An 18,051-nucleotide genomic window follows, 5' to 3' on the forward strand; every position below is an offset into this window, starting at 1 on the left:
GATCTGTAAATTGTGCACAATTTCTTCTTTAAGAAAAAAAAACTTTGTGTTTTATAGCAATTTTAGTTTACAGCAAAACTGAGAACAAAGTGCAGAGATTTCCCATATACCCGCTGTTCCTGCAAATGCATGTCCTCTCTCATTATCGACATCACTCACCAGAATGTATATTCTTTTACTTTTTTTCTTTCCCCTCCGCTCTACTCCCTTTTCCCCTTCCCTCCCCCTGTCCCTACCTCTCTTCTGTCCTTCCTTCTTTCCTATCAAGGGTAAACCCACATTGAACTCATTAGCATACAGAGTATTTTCACTGTCCTAAAATTCCTCTGTGCTCTGCTTATTCATCTCTGTTCTCCCCACCCACCACCAGTAATCACTGATTTTTTAATTTTCTTCATAGTTTTGCCCTTTCCAAAAAGTTATATAGTTGGAATTATATAGTATGTAGCCTTTTATAATTGGCTTCTATCCTTAGCAATATACATCTAAGGTAGCTCCATGTCTTTTCATAGCCTAATAGATCATTTTTAGTTCAGGATAATATTCCATGATCTGGTATATCACAGTTTATTTTTCTACTCACCTAGTGAAGGGCATTTTGGTTGCTTCAAAGTTTTGGCAATTATGAATAAAACTTATGTAAACATCCATGTGCAGGTTTTTATGTGGACATAAGTTTTTGACTCTTTTGGGTACTTACCAAGGAGCACAGTTGCTGAAATGGGTGGTAAGATACGTTTAGTTTTGTGAGAACCACCAAACTGTATCCTGAAGTGGCTGTCCTATTTTGCATTCCCATCAGCAGTGTATGCGAGTTCCTGTTGCTCCACTTCCTCACTAGCATTGAGTGTTGTCAGTTTTCCAGTTCTAGGCTCTTCTGATAGGTATGTAGTGGTCACATTCTACATTTTAATCCATTACACACTAAATTCTCACTTTCTGTGAGCTGCTGTTCGAATGCCACCTTCTCAGCGAGGCCTTCCCTGGACATTCTAAAGTGGCAACACCTTTATTCCTCATCCCTTCATTTTTCTCCACAATACTTCTTACTTTATGACACACTATATATTCTTTCTTATTCATCTTTTTGTATATTTCACCAGTTAAATAGCAAGCTCCATGGATTTTTGTCTGCCTTGTTTCCTGATATAGCCTTACTACCTACAGTAGAATTGGATACATAGTAGGTGCTCTGTAATATCTAATGATTGTTGAATGTATAGTACATAGTCCCAACTTCTCAACCTGAATTTCAGGTGTATTTTGGCCCTGTCCAGTGTTACTTCCACACCCTGATACAATCACTGCAGTTTCCCTACATCTTATCCTCCTCTGGGCTTTGGCTCAAGCTGTTTCCTGTATCTGGGCTACCTCCCTCTTCCATTCATTTCTGCTTATCAAAGCTTTTCTTCTTCTTTTTCAAGTTTAGTTCAAATCCTACCTCCTCCAAGAAACTCCTCAGATTTCTCCAGTTGAAATGAATCTTTTCTTCTCTCAGGTTGTTTTAGCACTTTGTACTTCTCTTAGAGCTTGCTTTATAGTCTTTCTTATTTCAGATTTATTTATATGTGTGTGTCCTGCAGCAATACAGAGTGTAGGAATCTCATAATTTCCATTGAATTCATAGCACCAAGCACAGTGCTCTGCCCATCTGTTCAGTGGGTGCTCAGTAAATCTTTGTCTAATTAATTGAATCTGAGTGTGAGGAGGCACTTCAGAAAGGTCATTCAAATCCCTTTAACAAGAGTTCTGAACTCTTGCTTAATGATTGTTTGACTGAGGGACCCCTTTAGATGGCAAAGCACTGAGGAGACTTTAAGTTCTTCTTTTGTTAAAATCATGGCACTTCATTCCGATTCTCTGAATATTGCCATGCTGTTGGTCCATAATGCAGAGTAATCAAATTACTTTAATTCCATGTCATTTCTCTCACTTGCCATCCATTGTTTCTGTTGTTCTTCCTTTCACTCAATTTTAAAATAATTTTTCATTCAAAATTAATTTATAAGCATAGCCTCATTTCATTTTCTAATCCAACTGACTTTCTGCCAGGTATGCTTTATGTGTAGGACAAGAGGAAAGAATGAGTATATGTAGGTGTATACAGAATGCTATTTTCTGCCTCATGGACTAGGAAAGGCATTTCTCATAATAAAAAAAATGTGCAAATTAGAGAATTTCCAGAAATGTGTGTTCTGTGAGCAGTAATGCTAAATCAGTGGGAGTGTGTAATTTATTTTTGGTTTTGGCTAGAGCCACTTTTGTAGAGAAAATCACCAATTATGGCTTTATTTAATAGGATGGAGTAGAATTTTAAAGCTGATAATATTTAGCCCAGAATGTCTTTATTCTGTCAGGATCAGTGCATCTTTCTTTGACAGATATTTAGTAACAGCAACTTAGTGGCTTCAAATAAATGTCATGAATGACACAGTTGACACCCAGGGATTTTAAAAAATTAATGTAACACCCTGGCTGAAATAGAAAAAGAAAATGATGTTTAATAGAGATGAATACATGTATACATAGATAAAACTATACATAATTTATGCATAAAATTATATTTACAATATGTATAAATTACATACCCCCATGCCCCTGCAGCACCATCTACATGTAAACACTCCAGCATGACTTCTGGAGACATATGAAGTGGTAAGATGCTTTTACCCATTTGTAGCATCATCATGAATGGAACAGCCACACATTCTGTCAGATACAGGTATGTTGTGTTGTTGGCAACTCAAATACTGTAAATGGCCTTATGTCAATGGTTTGATTTTCCCAGGTGGTGAACTGTCAGTGATAATGCTTGAAATGAAACAGCTTCACCCACACACCCACAATTACCCACACATACACACATATTGTAGCTGCATGGCTGGACAAATCAGTGTGTATGAAAATTGCACAAAACAAAACATGCTTGTATTTACATGTGAAAAAAGGGTTAATATGTAGGTTCAGATAATTATAGAGAGGGTTTTTCTGGTATCTGAATGTCTGGTGGAACCTTTGGAAAATCATGAAGAACATAGAACATAGTGGGATTATCCCATTCATTATAACCTGTGTGACCGATCCTTGCTCACCAAATGCCCATAAGACTGGTCCACAATCATCCCTGTGAGGTTCTCAATTACAGTTTGTTGAATAAATGAATATTGAGTGCAAGCACAAGGCAATAATCAAACTACTTACTCAGTGATAGCAGGGCCATCCCCATTTCAAAGAATAATATTCAGATATATAACATGGGGAGCGTGTTTGTAAATGATGGAGGGTTCAGTTGATTTTGCCATGCATGGTGGAAGATGATGGCCAGGGCAGGTGAGTCCTTGGTGTGGTGGCACATCCAGTCTAAGACACTGTATACATGAAAGGCCTGATAAATGTCCTCGTAAATGTTTAGATTGCTCCCTAGTGGTTGGCACCACCCAGTTGTGAATCCCCAGCCTAGTGCTACCACCTCCTTTAGGAATTTGAGAACCAGAAAATTTCAGTGACCTGAAACTTAGTCACATACCCAGTCACGCTTCATGGGGCTCATGAGCTGCTCAACAGCTTTGTTATGTTTGTAGCTCCTGTGTCCCTCGGACCTCTTGTCAGAAGCACCTCTAGACGAGGGATAATTATGAGGAAATGTGGCATCAGACTGCCTGGAATTTGAACCTACCACTTAAAAGTTTAGGCAAATAATTTGTGCTACTTAACCTGTTTGTTTTAGCTTCAGTTTCTTTAACAGTAAACCATAAGTAATAATAGAACGTAAGTCATGGAGCTGTTTTTTGAAGATTAAATTAGAAAATGTGCATGAAATGCTTGTTACAGTGTTACATATTTGGCAAAGGGTAGTGATAGCAACGGCAATGATGATTATAATGATGACAATGACAGTGACAAAGAATTGTGTTTAAGACAAAATTCAAGTTAGTTGGTTTAGATTTTATTTCTAACTTAACTAGAATTTTTTTCTTTAAGCACCTAGGTAGCCTAATTTTAATTCCAGTTTGATCCTTACTATTACTCTTACAGATTTCCTTGTTTTAAGTTAAATGCTCACACTTTTCCTTTTAGCTAATACTTTAAATTACCTAACAGTTGAAATCTTTCTGTCACTGACACACTGAAGATTTGCATATATGACTTTACATGAAGTTATACTAATACAATCCTTTTTAAATTAGTAGAGAATAAATATCTGCATTTTATTGCAATGCTGTTTTTGGAAAAGATATCTCCTTCCACTTTTGCAGAAAGTCTATTCCCAGAAATTAGCTGTTATAATGATTTCTTTAGTAGCACACAAATTCTGTATGAATCTCTCAGCAGTTTTCTCAGTTAAGTACATTTTTATGCTTGGCAAGATTAGGGTAGTCTAGGAAAATTGGTTTTCTATTCTTATTACGTTTCCTGTTTAATTTGTAACTGGTTAAAACACCACAGTATGATGGATGGTTTACCCTAGTAAAACTGCAAAGTGAAGGGATAAGTGGCAGGCTTGGGTTAAGCAGTGAAGACTTCCACTGCCTTTCAATAGCCTTTAAGACAACCTCATTATTAAAATGTACATACTAGCAAAAATCTGGATGTGCATGGAATTTAATTAGTAACTAGCACTGATGCCAGGGTTTCATTTTTATGGTGGATGTGCAGTGTTTATAAATCAGCCTGAGGCATGGCAAGCCCTCACAACACAGAGAAGCGTGCATGAGAATGAAGTTCTTCAGCTGGAAAACTGCATCCTGGTCACTTCCTCTTCGCTTAACGGGAGCAGGACGTCCCATTGTTCAGTCCAATCAAGAATCATGCCTGTCAATCTTTGCATATGGTGCTGGTGGAAATGAAATCCTTTCTGGTGATGACAGTACAGAACATGAGCCAGTTATTTCCTAAAATGCTCAGGCCCCATTGTGTAACAATGTGGATATTACCAACTTTATTTTGAGGTTGAGACTCGTTTATGAGATAATGAACAAGACAAGGCGACTTAATGATGACCCAAATGTATCATCATTCTTTCATTTGTCTAATCAAGGACTGCATCATTTTATAAGTGTTTATTGAAAACTACTCTGTATGACATACTGCTAAGTGTAGGAAACATGTAAGATAGACATGGATTTACCCTCATGCATCTTGTTACCAGTTCTGAAGGGATTTGTTTTGTAGCCTACAGACAAGGTGTATATGCATGAAGTGTGATACATCTTAGAATGTAAACATAATGACCATCTAATGGAGTGTAAACTACTAGAAGTTTCAAATCTAAAATCTTTGCCACATATAAAGGAGTCAGCATTGTGGCACATGAATTATAGATTCATGGAAGTAATGTGTAATCATAAGATTCTCATCAGTGGACATTTTTGAACAACTCCTATGTAAATGTACTGAACTGGGCATCAGTGGATCAGACCCAAGCCTTGACCTTGAGGAACAAATGCACATTCCATTAAAAAAGATGCTGGATATATATTCTTCTGGAAAGGATTGGTCCCCTAAAAATAATAGCTCTCAGGTTTTACCTTTGCAATCAGATAGTCAAAGCTCTTGAATTTACCAAGAGAATAACGGATGAGCCTGTATCGTGAAACAGCGTATATCTCCTGCAGATTACATACTGATGAGGAGAAATGTCCTTCAAGAATCTTAAGAGACTCTTAGTAGCAGAACCTCTTTTGCCTAGAAGGGAGTCAGGAAAGATTTCAGTGCATCTTTCAGCAGTCGTGTTAAAATGTAGAGAAATGTAATTGCGTTTTTCAATGAAACACTCAGCTGCAATGATCTGCTCAGTGCGCATGATATAAATTATCCTGCCTTTATCAACACCATCTTCTATCTATAAAACTAGAGGAAATACATGGGCATCATAAAAAATCCTTTTATCTCCAAAAGGATTTTATATTCATGACATCGCTCTGAAGGCAAACACAAGATTTTTCAAGAGATCTTTAACTCTCTTGCAGGGGAATCATAGCACCAGGGATTTATGAGAAGCTGGAAGAAGATAAAAATTACACATTAATTTGGGCTATTACTGAGAGATTTTAGTATTCGGAGTTTAAGTAGTCACCTTGTTCGTCTAGATGGGCATTCCATAGTCAAATAATGTATTGATGGATGAAAAATAGAAAGCAAAATTGAGAAAGTTAGCTTATGCTTTTGGGACCTCTACTGGATGCAGAGTATTATGATGGTACATACATACATCTCTTTATTGTGCCTCACAGAAGGTGTATTTTTTAAAAACAAATTGAAGGTTAGACCCTCCATCAGTGAGAGTATAACTTGCTGTGTTATCAAAGTTGCTTTATACTGGTGATCTGGAACCAACCACAGTATCTCTGAGATATGCCTGTGTTAAGCCTCAAAGTACCCTAGCTGTCTAAATACCTGACTGTTAATCCTAGGCATCTTCAGAATTAACATTTGGATTCTAAATCCATTGTGCCTATCACTGTGGCAAAGATGTATCCAATAACACCTCTCATCCTATATACACTTTAACAATGTGACTTTGTCACTTCCCCATCAGGATGTAGAGTCTAAGTACTCTTGTTTTGAATAAGGGCAGGCTCCTGGCTGGTTTGGCCAATAGAGCGTGCTGCAACTAACATTGCGTGGGCTCCAATATGGGTGTGAAAGGCAGTGCCCCTCCCCTCTTGTTTATTGAGGTGTTTGAGCCGACAGTACCAAGTCCAATGATGCCAAGGCTACCATATTTTGAGGAAGCCAAGAAGCCTGAGGCCCAGATCTTAGAACAGAAAGAAGACATCTTCTCTGTGCCCTATCCAAATTCCTGACCCCTGTATGTATGAGCATCATAAAACCTTTGTTGTTTTAAGTCACTATTTAAGGGGTAAATTATTTCATAGTACAGTTAACTAGAAAAATTGATAAGGCAAACTTGACATTTTAATGGCAAAGCATATTGTCAACTGCAAAGGCCTGAACGAAGTCTTTCCTTCTCTGTGGAAGCAGTATGGATGGGAAATTTGGAGAATTTGCACATTTAGGGTAGACTTAATTATATGAACTGCCATTTTTAAACACCAGGTATTTTATATATGTATTACCAACACTGGTTGGTGCCTGTACCCCCTTTACTAATAGAGGTAGCTCTTTCAGTCCAGATTTTTAGCTGGAAGCAACATAAACCCACTATGGCTGAGTAATTAGAAAAGGATTTTATTATAAGGAAATTGGAGAGCTCACAGGACTGTGGGGAGGAGTCTAAACATACAGGAACCATCCCAAATCGTGAATCTGAACTGGCCTGATGAGGAAATTGAAACTGTGGCTGTTGCCTGCGAACACCACGGAAATTCCTGGGCTGGCTACCCCTGGTTGTTGGATGCCTCTGTTGCCACCAGGGCCACTGACATGGACTTGATCCAGGCTTGTCTCCTCAGGTTGCTTGTTTACAAACCAAAGATTCAGGAGCACTTGACCGATGGGCAATGTCTAGTCCAGCTGTCTGTATCCCAGTTGCAAAGGAGTCTTGGTCTTGAGTTTTCTGGATGCTGCCCTAATAAAGCGAGATCCGTAAGGCTGCAGATTTCCCAAACATAGGGTATTGGAAAGGTGCTGGGTAGCTTGCCAACATGACAATTATGCACAAGAGGCGATACATTAAAGACAAACAGATTTTTGGCTGGCCACAGCTCCGGAGATTATTCTGGCAGTGTCCAAAAGCAAACAGTAGAGACAGCTAGCTGATGAAATACTCAGGTCTGCCTGCAGGCCAGGGTGTTCGATTTCGTATCAGTGTATACAAGTCAAGAAAAATCCCTTGCCTTAGCAAGACATTGGTCAATTTAATTTTAATTTCAATTTTTCTTAGCAAAACCCTACCCAGAATAAAATGGAGATGAAGTGAAATATCAAAAGAGGTAAAGTAAGTCAGCTTAACTCTGCAGTCTTTACACTCGGCCTGGGGCTCCATGCTCATCAGTTCCTGTCTCTTGGCATAATGTGACCTTGAGAAGAAATGAATGGTCGTGGTGGTGATGATGGTGGTGGTAGTGATGATGGCGATGACGATGCTAGCACTTACTGAGTGTTTACTGTGTGCTGGGCACTATGTAAAGCACTTTATAGGTTAATTCTTTTAAATCCTTACAACAACCCTACCACGTAGCTAGTATTATTGACCCAACTGAGATGGGGAAACTGAGGCACCCCCGTAGCTAATAAGCAGAAGTGTTGGCATTTTGACCCAGTTGGTCTGATTCTAGATGTGCTTTCCGAAGCACTGGGAGGGATTTTATGAACTGTCTTGGTGATTGTGCTTTTCCCCTTGTCTGAGTGAATGCTGGGAATACATAAGTCACATATTAACTAGGAAGAAAAGTAGATGTGCTTGCACTTAGGACATTCATTGCTTTCCTAAATTGTTACTAGTCATTCTGAGTCCATCATCCTATATGATACTTTAGTATTTTAATCATTAGTTTGTTGTTGTCTTCAATGAAGCACATCTGTCACATTTCATTCCACTCAACTGTTTGCCTTTTTTTTTTTTTTTTGTCATTCATGCTCATCAGCTTGACTTCTTATCTGCAATCTGGAACACTTTATGGTTTCATCAGCCAGATGATTTATATTTGAAAAAATTTTAATTAAGGTCAGCTGCAACAGACTCTGATATTAACTCCTTTCAGTTAGAGAAATTATACATTTATCCTTCCTTCTCGTTTATAGTTTTGAACCAGTTTTCTTCCTCTGAAAAACATGTTCCCAATCACCATGCAATTCAGTTGGAAAAGTATGTCCACAGGTTTCTCTTGGCCACAAACTGATGCCAGTCTCTTAGAGAGTTCTAGTGATCATTGAGATAGTGTTTCCCCCAGCAGAAACCACAGTTGGCTTTCCGCACAGCAGTTGGGCTCACTGATGTGGTCAGGGGTTGGTTCAACTAGATGTTGAGCATGTATTGGGTACAGATGAGTGTGGCAGGCTCTCAGGGAACACAGGACGAGTAGGAAATAGCCCTTGCTAAACTTAAAACCCAGTTAGGGGTGGTGAGATACCTACATAAATAACTCTAATATACTCTGGAAAGAGATATATGAGAGGTGCAGAGTTTCCGTGGTATGCCTGAAACGTCATAGTTGTAGAACTTGCCTGCCAGTCATGCACACAAGTTCAAGTTCCTGATTCAGGCCTCTGGAACCTATGTTCTGCATCAGAATCAGGCCGGCAGCCTTCCAGACTCCTTGAGTCAGGATAACTTTATAAATGACAAATTGTACATTTTGGCCCAGTGTCATACTGTTCCATTCTGAAGTTCCTGGAGACTTTTAAATTGTATTACAACCACTCCTGGTGATTTATTTATGTCCAATCTGTCAGTTAGGTCCAGAACATCATGCATTCTTAACATTAATTTGACCTCTGTTTCAAAAGATGACTTCAGCTTTCAGATCTGCCTAATAAGTGCAGCGGTAGCAACTCAAATAAAAAAAGTAACTTCTCTAGCCTTTAGTTTTACCATGTTTTGAGTAGATGACTGCCCTCTTTTCTCTCAACACCAACTTCATTTTGTAGATATTTTTATCCTTAAGGTAACATAGTAGAAAAATCATAGGCTTTGGAGTCAAATATATCTGGATTTAAAATCCCTGCTATAACTTTGGGTAACTTTTCTAACTTCATGGAACTACTACTTTCTTGTCCGTACAGAAAGGATAACATCTACATATCATACTTGTGAGATTAGTTGAGATGACATAAAATACTTGCCAAAAATGCCTCAGCATTTCTGTGCCCCTCTGTTTATCTTCCTCACTTAGCTAATGTTTCTAAAGGGAATCCTCTCTCCTCTCTCTGAGCAGTGGCTTCTGTCGCTTCGCTGTTTACTAGCACAGATTCCCCCCCATCCCATCTCCCTCTGCTCATTCTGTTTTTCTTCTTGTGTCCTGATAAGTATGCTTCGTGTAAATTTTAACTAATTCCATAGTTTACCATTGCTATGGTCTGACTGTGTCCTTCCCCCAAATCATTGAAATCCTGACACCCCCAAAGGTGATGATGTCAGGAAGTAGGGCCTGTGGGAGGTGCTCAGGTCAAGAAGGGTGGAACCCTCATGAATGAGATTAGTGCCCTCAAACAATGGGCCTCACAGTGCTCCCTGAACCCTCCCACCATGGGAGGACACAGAGAAGTCAGCAGTCAGCAGCTCACAAGAGGGTCTTCACCAGGACCCACCTGTGCTGGCATCCCGATCTTGGACTTCCAGCCTTCAGAACTGTGAGAAGTAGATTTCTGCTGTTTACAAGCCACTTAACCTTTGTCATTTTGTGACAGTGGCATGAATGGACTAAGACAATCCTCGTCTACCCTTTGCCTACTCCAACCCTGCCCAGAGAGAACATCCAAATGCTTACACTTTCTATTTTTAAATTTGTAATGAAAGCAATGAAGCTAACTCAATGTTTCAAGCTGGTCTGGTACTACAGCATTTCAGTCAAGGGACACCATTATCTAGAAGGTCGAATTTTGGTCATGGGTTTTAAAATGTACAATGTGAAATAACTTTTAAAAAATCATTTAGGAGCAGGTCTTTCTCTTTGTCTTATAGGTTTTTTCATATGATCATAGGTTTGCCACAGGTTTTCTCTGGGCAAAGTGCTGGCACAAAAGCCACTAAGTGAAACATCTGTTGGGGTATCAGTTAAAGTCACAGCTCCAGGAAGGGGACCAGCGAGATGGGCCAGCAAGGGAAGGCCTTTAGTCCTTGTTCTTCTCTTGCTTTACACAGATCCCATGAGCAAATATTATGTGGTTGACAAAAAGAAATGGAAAGTTGTGTATAGAATAATAAGATTAAATTTAGGGAAAGAAGAAAAGTGGGTTGGTGAAAAGGCAGAAAAGGAAAGTTGCTGAAGAAAGGTGATCATCTAGGAGTACAGGAAGATAAATGTAAAGATATGCCCGGGGCTCTGTTTTAAATCTTGTGATTTTGAGAAAGAAAACATTTATAATGTTCTTATTTAAAGAGAGAGAGAGAGAGAGAGGGGTATGTGGATGATGTGGGTGACGGGATGAGGGGGTGGATGAGTGTCTGGATGAATGGATGACGTAGTGATGAGTAAAACATGTTGCTGACTGCTATAGATTTAGTGTTCATGCGCTAAAACCCTAACCTCCAAGGGGATGGTATGAGGAGGGTGGGGCCTTTAGGAGGTGATCAGGTTATGAGTGTAGAACCCTCATGAATGGAATTAGTGCTTTTATAAATGAGATCCCAGTGAGATCCCTCATCTCTTCCGCCATGTGAAAACACAACAAAAAGGTGCCATCTATAAATGAAGAAGTAGGCTCTTACGAGACACCGAATCTGCCTGTGCTTTGATCTTGGACTTCCCAGCCTCCAGAACTGTAAGAAATAAATTTCTATTGTTTAGAAGCCACCCAGTCTATAGTATTTTGTTATAGCAAAAATTGGCTCCATTTAGGTAGTCTTCACTGCCTTCTTTCCCACTCTAAAGAGATTTTCCTCTTTTGTAAAGGAGAAAGTTGTAATTTTGAGGAAAAAAATTAGGAATGTCATCACAATAAACAGTGATTTGGTTCAAAGACAAACACTCAAGATTGCACAGCCAACTCTGTTTCTGCTGGTAAAAATAAAGTTAGAATCACTGTGAACTTTTCCATATTGGATTTTAGAGCAATAAACTTCTTGTCATGCTTCTTTGGGCTAAAATATTGAAAGTTACATTTTCAACTTGGTGCTGGGCTCTTAGAGTCTCCTAATCCAGGTGTTTAATTTTCTCCCACTCATTTAACATAGCAGGCCATTACTTCTAATTTGAAAATGAACTATAGGTCTGGGACATAGACAAACAATGCTGTTTCTTGGTCACTGCCTTTTTAAGGGAGCATTGAAATTCTGCATTTCTACAGGTCAAATCATATTACAACACATTTCACCAGCAAAGAGATCTATATACCACTAAATGGTAACAAGTTCTAGCTAGTGGGCCATGTATTTCAAGAAATATGCCATAGATGGGAGAATAGAACTACAAAAGTTTTGAACCAGTAATAATTTTCTGGATTTGATCTGTAAAGTAACAGGGAGCCTGAAAAATGTCAGCACTTCTTCCAGAGTACTGAAAACAGGCCTTTAAAGTTTGTTTTATGTAGTCACATCATATTATTGATGACTGAATTTTATAGATCTAGTTTACAACTCAATTCAAGAGCATGTATTGGCTGTCAAGTTAACATAATAAGTACAAGATTTATAAAACCATCTCTGATATCCAGGAATTTACAGACTTTTTGGTGAGATGTGGCACATACTAAACATCTTAATACAGTGTAGATGAATGCCATGAAGACTGTACCAAAAAAGAAAAATTCTCATTGAAAACAATTTCTTTGGTGGGGGTGGAGGAGAAACCACCAGGCCAGGTCAGGATACGTGAACATGAAATGCTCCTGGCTGAACCTGTTCTCTGTGAATGGTGGACACGGTTTGTGTCATTGAGACCTTGACAGGTGCTGGTAGGGGAAGGGCATTTGGTCTGAAGGAACAGAGGTCTCTCTGATCAAAACCTTCTAGAGGTGATGATGCAGGTCCCTCAGAATAGAATTGAAAGCACTGACCTTGACCTCCCCCACTCCACCTCCGTGGCCCGGGATCACTGCTGGTCTGAGAACTGCCAGGGGTCTGTGGAAATAGATGCAGAAACTTCTATAGCAGTAGATATTGCTATGGCATTTTAACTGTATTTTATAAAGTAATTAATCTGCAATGGATTGGAAAAAACAGTTAAGTGTTCTTTACCACAGAGCACTTGAGGAGTGCTGCTTATGTGATCTTCCCACTGCATCTTCTGCCTCCTTTCCTTTCCTTCTCAGCCTCTTCTCACTGGTGCATCTGTGGGCCTCCTAGCTCTGCCTTGAACATGCCAGCCAGACACCTCACCTTTGCTTTTCCCTCTGCTTCGAGTATGCTGCTTCCTCCCTGTAACCAGACTTTCTCTCCTCCTCCTCCAACCTCTTCAGTTGTTCTGATAAGGTTCGGTTGTCACCTTATCAGAAATGCTATCTCAAATGACTCAAATACAGTTCCCTCATCACTCTGTCTCCTTACCTTGCTTTATCTTTCTTCCTGTAAGTTATTAATCCTCAGTATACTTATTGGTTTATTTATTGACTGTCTGACTCACCCCTCAGAAGGCAACTTCACAGAACAGGGACTTGATTATTCTGTACGCCGCTATATTCTTGACACCTGGGACAGTGCTTGAGACATAGTTGGCTTAGTAGATATTTGTCCAATGCATGAATGGGTGAGTGGGTGAAGGACAGGAGCAATTACAGTGGTCCTTGAAAATGTAGAGGTGCTTTAGGGAACAGTAGAGACTTTAATTTGGTTAGAAAAGGTAATAAAAGAAATAAAGTTGCTTTTTCTTACCCATTCCTCTATTCTGTGTCTTTTGATTGGGGCATTTAATCCATTTACATTTAAGGTTATTATTGATAGGTACTTATTCATTGCCATTTTTTTGTACCTGTGTTCCTCTTTCTTACACTGTTTTTTTTTTCCTGTTCTTAAAGCAAACCCTTTAGCATCTCTTGCAGAGCTGGTTTGGAGGAAGTATATTCTTTGAGGCTTCTAATAAATCAACACACAAGTGTTCAAGAGGATGCAGAGAAAAGGGAACCCTAGTGCACTGTTGGTGGGAATGTAGACTGGTGGAGTCACTGTGGAAAACGGTATGGAATTTCCTCAGAAAACTGAAAATGGAACTGCCTTTTGACCCAGCAATTCCACTGCTAGGATTATACCCTAAGAGCCCTGAACACCAATCCAAAAGAACCTATGCACCCCAGTGTTCATAGCAGCACAATTTACAATAGCCAAGTGCTGGAAGCAACCTAAGGGCCCAGCAGGAAATGAGTGGATCAAAAAACTATGGTACATTTACACAATGGAATTCTACACAGCAGAGAGAAAGAAGGAGCTTATAACCTTTGCAACAGCATGGATGGAACTGGAGAGCATTATGCTAAGTGAAATAAGCCAGGCGGTGAGGGACAAATACCGTATGATCTCACCTTTAACTGGAACCTAATCAGCAAAAGAAAAAAGCAAACAAAATATAACCAGAGACATTGAAATTAAGAACAATCTAACAATAGCCAGAGGGGAGGGGGAGGGGACAGTGGGCAGAAGGTTTTCAGGAACTACTATAAAGGACACATGGACAAGACCAAGGGGGAGGGTGGAAGCCAGAGAGGGGAGGTGGGTTTGGCTGAGGTTGTGGGGGGAGTGGTGGGGAGAAAATGCAGACAACTATAATTGAACAACAATAAAGTAATTTAAAAATAAAGAAATAAAGTTGCAATTAGCTCTAGTTTCAGTTCGAGTGGGTAAAGTCATGTTTTGGTTTTAGACTTCAGAACATATAACAAAAGAACATTCTCCTTTTTCTGAGCCTTACTAGATGCCATCTCGCTGTCAGGGATCCTTTTCCTAACCAATTTTTATGTGCTTGTCTTGTGTTGATATTTCAGTCTTAGTACCATGTTTCATATTTTCATTTTCATTATCATGCCACCTGAGAGTTTGCTCACAAAACTGGTTCAGCTTCATGGAAAGTGCAGTGTCATGAGCAAGGGAGCATCCCCGAAAGGAGGCACTCACACATGTTGGTGTTTTCCCACAATGCCAGGTTCGTTAGGGGGGACCTCCCCAGAGAGCCAGCAGAGTCTCAACGCAAGAGGAGTTTACTGCCAATAGAAGCGAGCAGAGCAAGCATCAGGTGTGAAGCCCTGATCACTGGTGTCCGCAGATGGAGAGGTGGATGCTGGTCTCAAATGAAGCCAGGTGCCTGCAGTGGCAGCACAGTCTGGTGGAATGGAAGCTCTGAGTTCTCTGAGCCTGCAAGGGGTGGAGGTCCCACTCATACATACTGGTGTCCAGATGGACTCCTTATCTGAGGGTCCAGCCTCGTGATTTTGGACATTCATGGCCCCTCCTGAGAGCATTCCTGTTATACCTCATTAGCTCGGTCTTGACACAGCACTTGACATGACTCTCATGGCTGACAGGGACTCCATATTGGATTGCCAAGTGTTTGAAAAGTCTGCTCTGCTGTTGCTCTATACATGTAACATATTGGAAATTCTTCCGGATGTGGGAAGGGAAGAGCAGTGCTACCTTAACCGTTGATGGAGATCAGTCTGGATGCCAGCTTCTTACCCATACAGCCTGAAGGCCTGGAGAGGGTGGGGGTGAGGCTTGGCAGTTGGAAGAAAGGTCAGCTTTCCCAGGCTACTGAGGCTGTTCCACAGGATGAGACCAGACAGCCAGGTGAGGAATCTGTGTCCCACTGTGTTCCCAGCCCTCTTGGCATATCTGGTGTTACCTTCCAGGGGCCTTTCAGTGCTCCTGGTCTCACTAAGGGGAAACCAGTTCCACTTCTGAGTAGCAGGAAAACCATTTTCTCCATGGGAGGAAGTGCCTTAGGTGTTTTAAACCCGGGTCAGGGTGTTTCAGGTTCTGTTTTCCCTCACTGTTAGGGTTTTGTGACCTCAGGCAATTCACTTAATGTTCCTCTAAAGTACCTATAAGATACTTTCTTAATCCAAATTTTATTTATACATTGCACTTCTGAATCTTAGTAAAACCTCTATAAAGCCATTCTGAGGGTCATTGAGTAATGCCCTTTGAGGTCCTCCATAGAAAATTGCCTAAAAGGACCTGGTTAGATATATATTTTTTTCTAACATGCCAGAGTAGGCATTTCATAGAACTAATCCTTATTTTTGATATGTCCATTATCAAATGGACATTATCAAATTAAGCAAATTTTAAAGAATTTGCTTAATTCTTTAAAATCAAAGATGGCCTAAGATGTAAGTGATCAGCTCTTTTTCTTTTTTAATGGTTACCCAGTAGTTTATTACTTGTGTGCAGTTAAACATTAAGAGACCCGACCACAGAACAAGTGTGGGGTGGGGACTGCAGGGCGGGAACAGATACAAAAACACAAATGTGCGCAGATGTCTCTAGAAACCTCAAGTCTGTAGCAGGAGGCGACTCACCACAGGCCAGATCCCTCGCCTGCCACCCCTGTTTTTGGATGCCAAAGCAGGGCCAATGGTGTGACTTTTGAACCCAAGGTCCTCAAATGAGTGCAGGCAAGTCCATAAACAGTAACCTTCAACTCTGTGAATCTGGTTGAAAACAAATGACGCAATAAATCTGTATTTACTGTCTGAAGTTAAATTTGTGTTATGAAAAACCTGACTTAAACTGATTTATTTTTGTAACTTTTTTAACCAGAGAAAGGTGAGGGATCAAGGAGACAGGAACAATCATTCAGACAGTGCCTGGAAGGGCCAGGCCTGCCGGGGAGAGAACCGTGGGCCCTGCCCCACCGCTGGGGACAGCCCCTGTCTGAGGCTCGGCAGGCCCGTCCACACGCCGTGCGCTGCTGCTGTAGGTCCGAGTTGTGAAAGTCTTCCAGCTCCTCCTGAAACAAGTCCCACTAGTCTTCAAAGTCTGTCAGGTCATTGTCCCCACCTGCAGCCAAAAGCATAAGTCAACCTCTCGCCCAACTCAGAGGTGACAACCTCTTCTTCATTGTGGTCAAAGGGGTTTCTGTTCTCTTTCCTCAATGAGCTCGCAGAAGTGGTTCCTTTGTTGGGCCCGGGACATGCCTGATGTTCCCACCTTCTGACTCCGTGGCTCCTCTCTATGGCCATCAGGGCACACATACTTGTAAAAATAGTTCCCTCCAAGTGGGCAGCTCCCATGTCCTTCATCAAAATACCTACAGGCATTGTTACTCCTTGCATCCTTGTATTTCTGAATGAGTTTCTGCTTCTTTGTTTTCTCCTCCACCCAGTACTCACTTGGCATGACAAAGTTAGATGTGCTCTGGCATTCAAGGCAGGACTTTATGATCTTGCTCTCAAATTGCTGAGCCCTCCTCCACTTGTGAATGCACTTGGGACAATAGGTGTGATTGCAGTTGGAGAGGATCCTGAAGCTGTTCCTGCTGGGGCTGGCTTTCTCATAGACCACCTCCATGCAGATCCCACACACCTTGTCCTTCCTGTACTGGACAGCAAACGAGAGCTCCCTGTCCTTCTCATGGGCCTCAGTGCAAGATCTTATGTGTTGTGATCTCTGGGCAGCGTCCATGGGTGGAAGACCTTCAGACTATGCACACCACAGGAGCTTCCATGGAGATACACACAGTTCTCCCCACAGCGGCACTCTGCAACTGCTCCTAGGGGCAAAGCTGCTGCTTTGCGTCCACTGCCAGCTGCTCCTTCTCCAAGTCTTCTTTGTTCACTGAGCCCTGCAGGGGTGCTCCAGTGCAAGAGGGGGCAGTAGGGCCACGGTGGGGCTGCCCAGGAACAAAGTCAATGGCGTTCACCCAGTCCTCTGAACCTGCTCCTACAGTTGCAAAGTTTGAATGTCTTGACTCAGCCTCACCTGTATTCATTTCGACCATCTGTCCATCTACTGATGAGAGACTTGAGGAAACAGCAAGGGATAATTTTGCAGTTCAATCTGTAGCAGTCACTTCTTCCTGTTTCAGTGGTTTGCTGTGTCCACATCTTCAGCAGTCCCTGTAAATACAGTAGCTTGATGAACATACTTGCACACTGCACCGTGTGCACTGCCAGAGAGGTCATGCAAGTAGCGGCAGTCATCTCCTCCCTTACACACCCCACGCATGAAATACACACAAGGCTGGTCTTAGGAGGAGGTGAGATGACGGTGTCCTCGTGCCACGTGGAAGTCTGCTAAAGGGTTTTGGACAGATCAGGATGGATGTATCAGCTCTTGCAACTAGATGGAGAGCATATTCACATAGGAAAATTTAAAATCATGTCAAAGTTATAGTATGACAGAGCAGGTTGCATTTTCCTTGAAAGATGTCAATGAAAAACTTATGTAAGTCTTACATCTTTCCTCCTTATTCTTTTCTTGCCATTTGTGCTAAAGAATTTGACCACTCTTAGGGTTCAGGAGGAACCTGTGCTCGTAACTGAACAAGATCAGGGATTCAG

General features: G+C 41.0%; 1 pseudogene; it reads right to left on the minus strand.

The window, feature by feature from the left end:
• LOC123812506 overlaps nt 1–17,716 on the minus strand; it is a 204,241-nt pseudogene extending 186,525 nt beyond the window's left edge.
• Nucleotides 17,717–18,051: the final 335 nt, after the last annotated feature.

Source organism: Phyllostomus hastatus, unplaced genomic scaffold (assembly GCF_019186645.2).
Source record: "Phyllostomus hastatus isolate PE091 unplaced genomic scaffold, TTU_PhHast_1.1 phas_scaffold_93, whole genome shotgun sequence".
Lineage (NCBI taxonomy): Eukaryota > Metazoa > Chordata > Mammalia > Chiroptera > Phyllostomidae > Phyllostomus > Phyllostomus hastatus.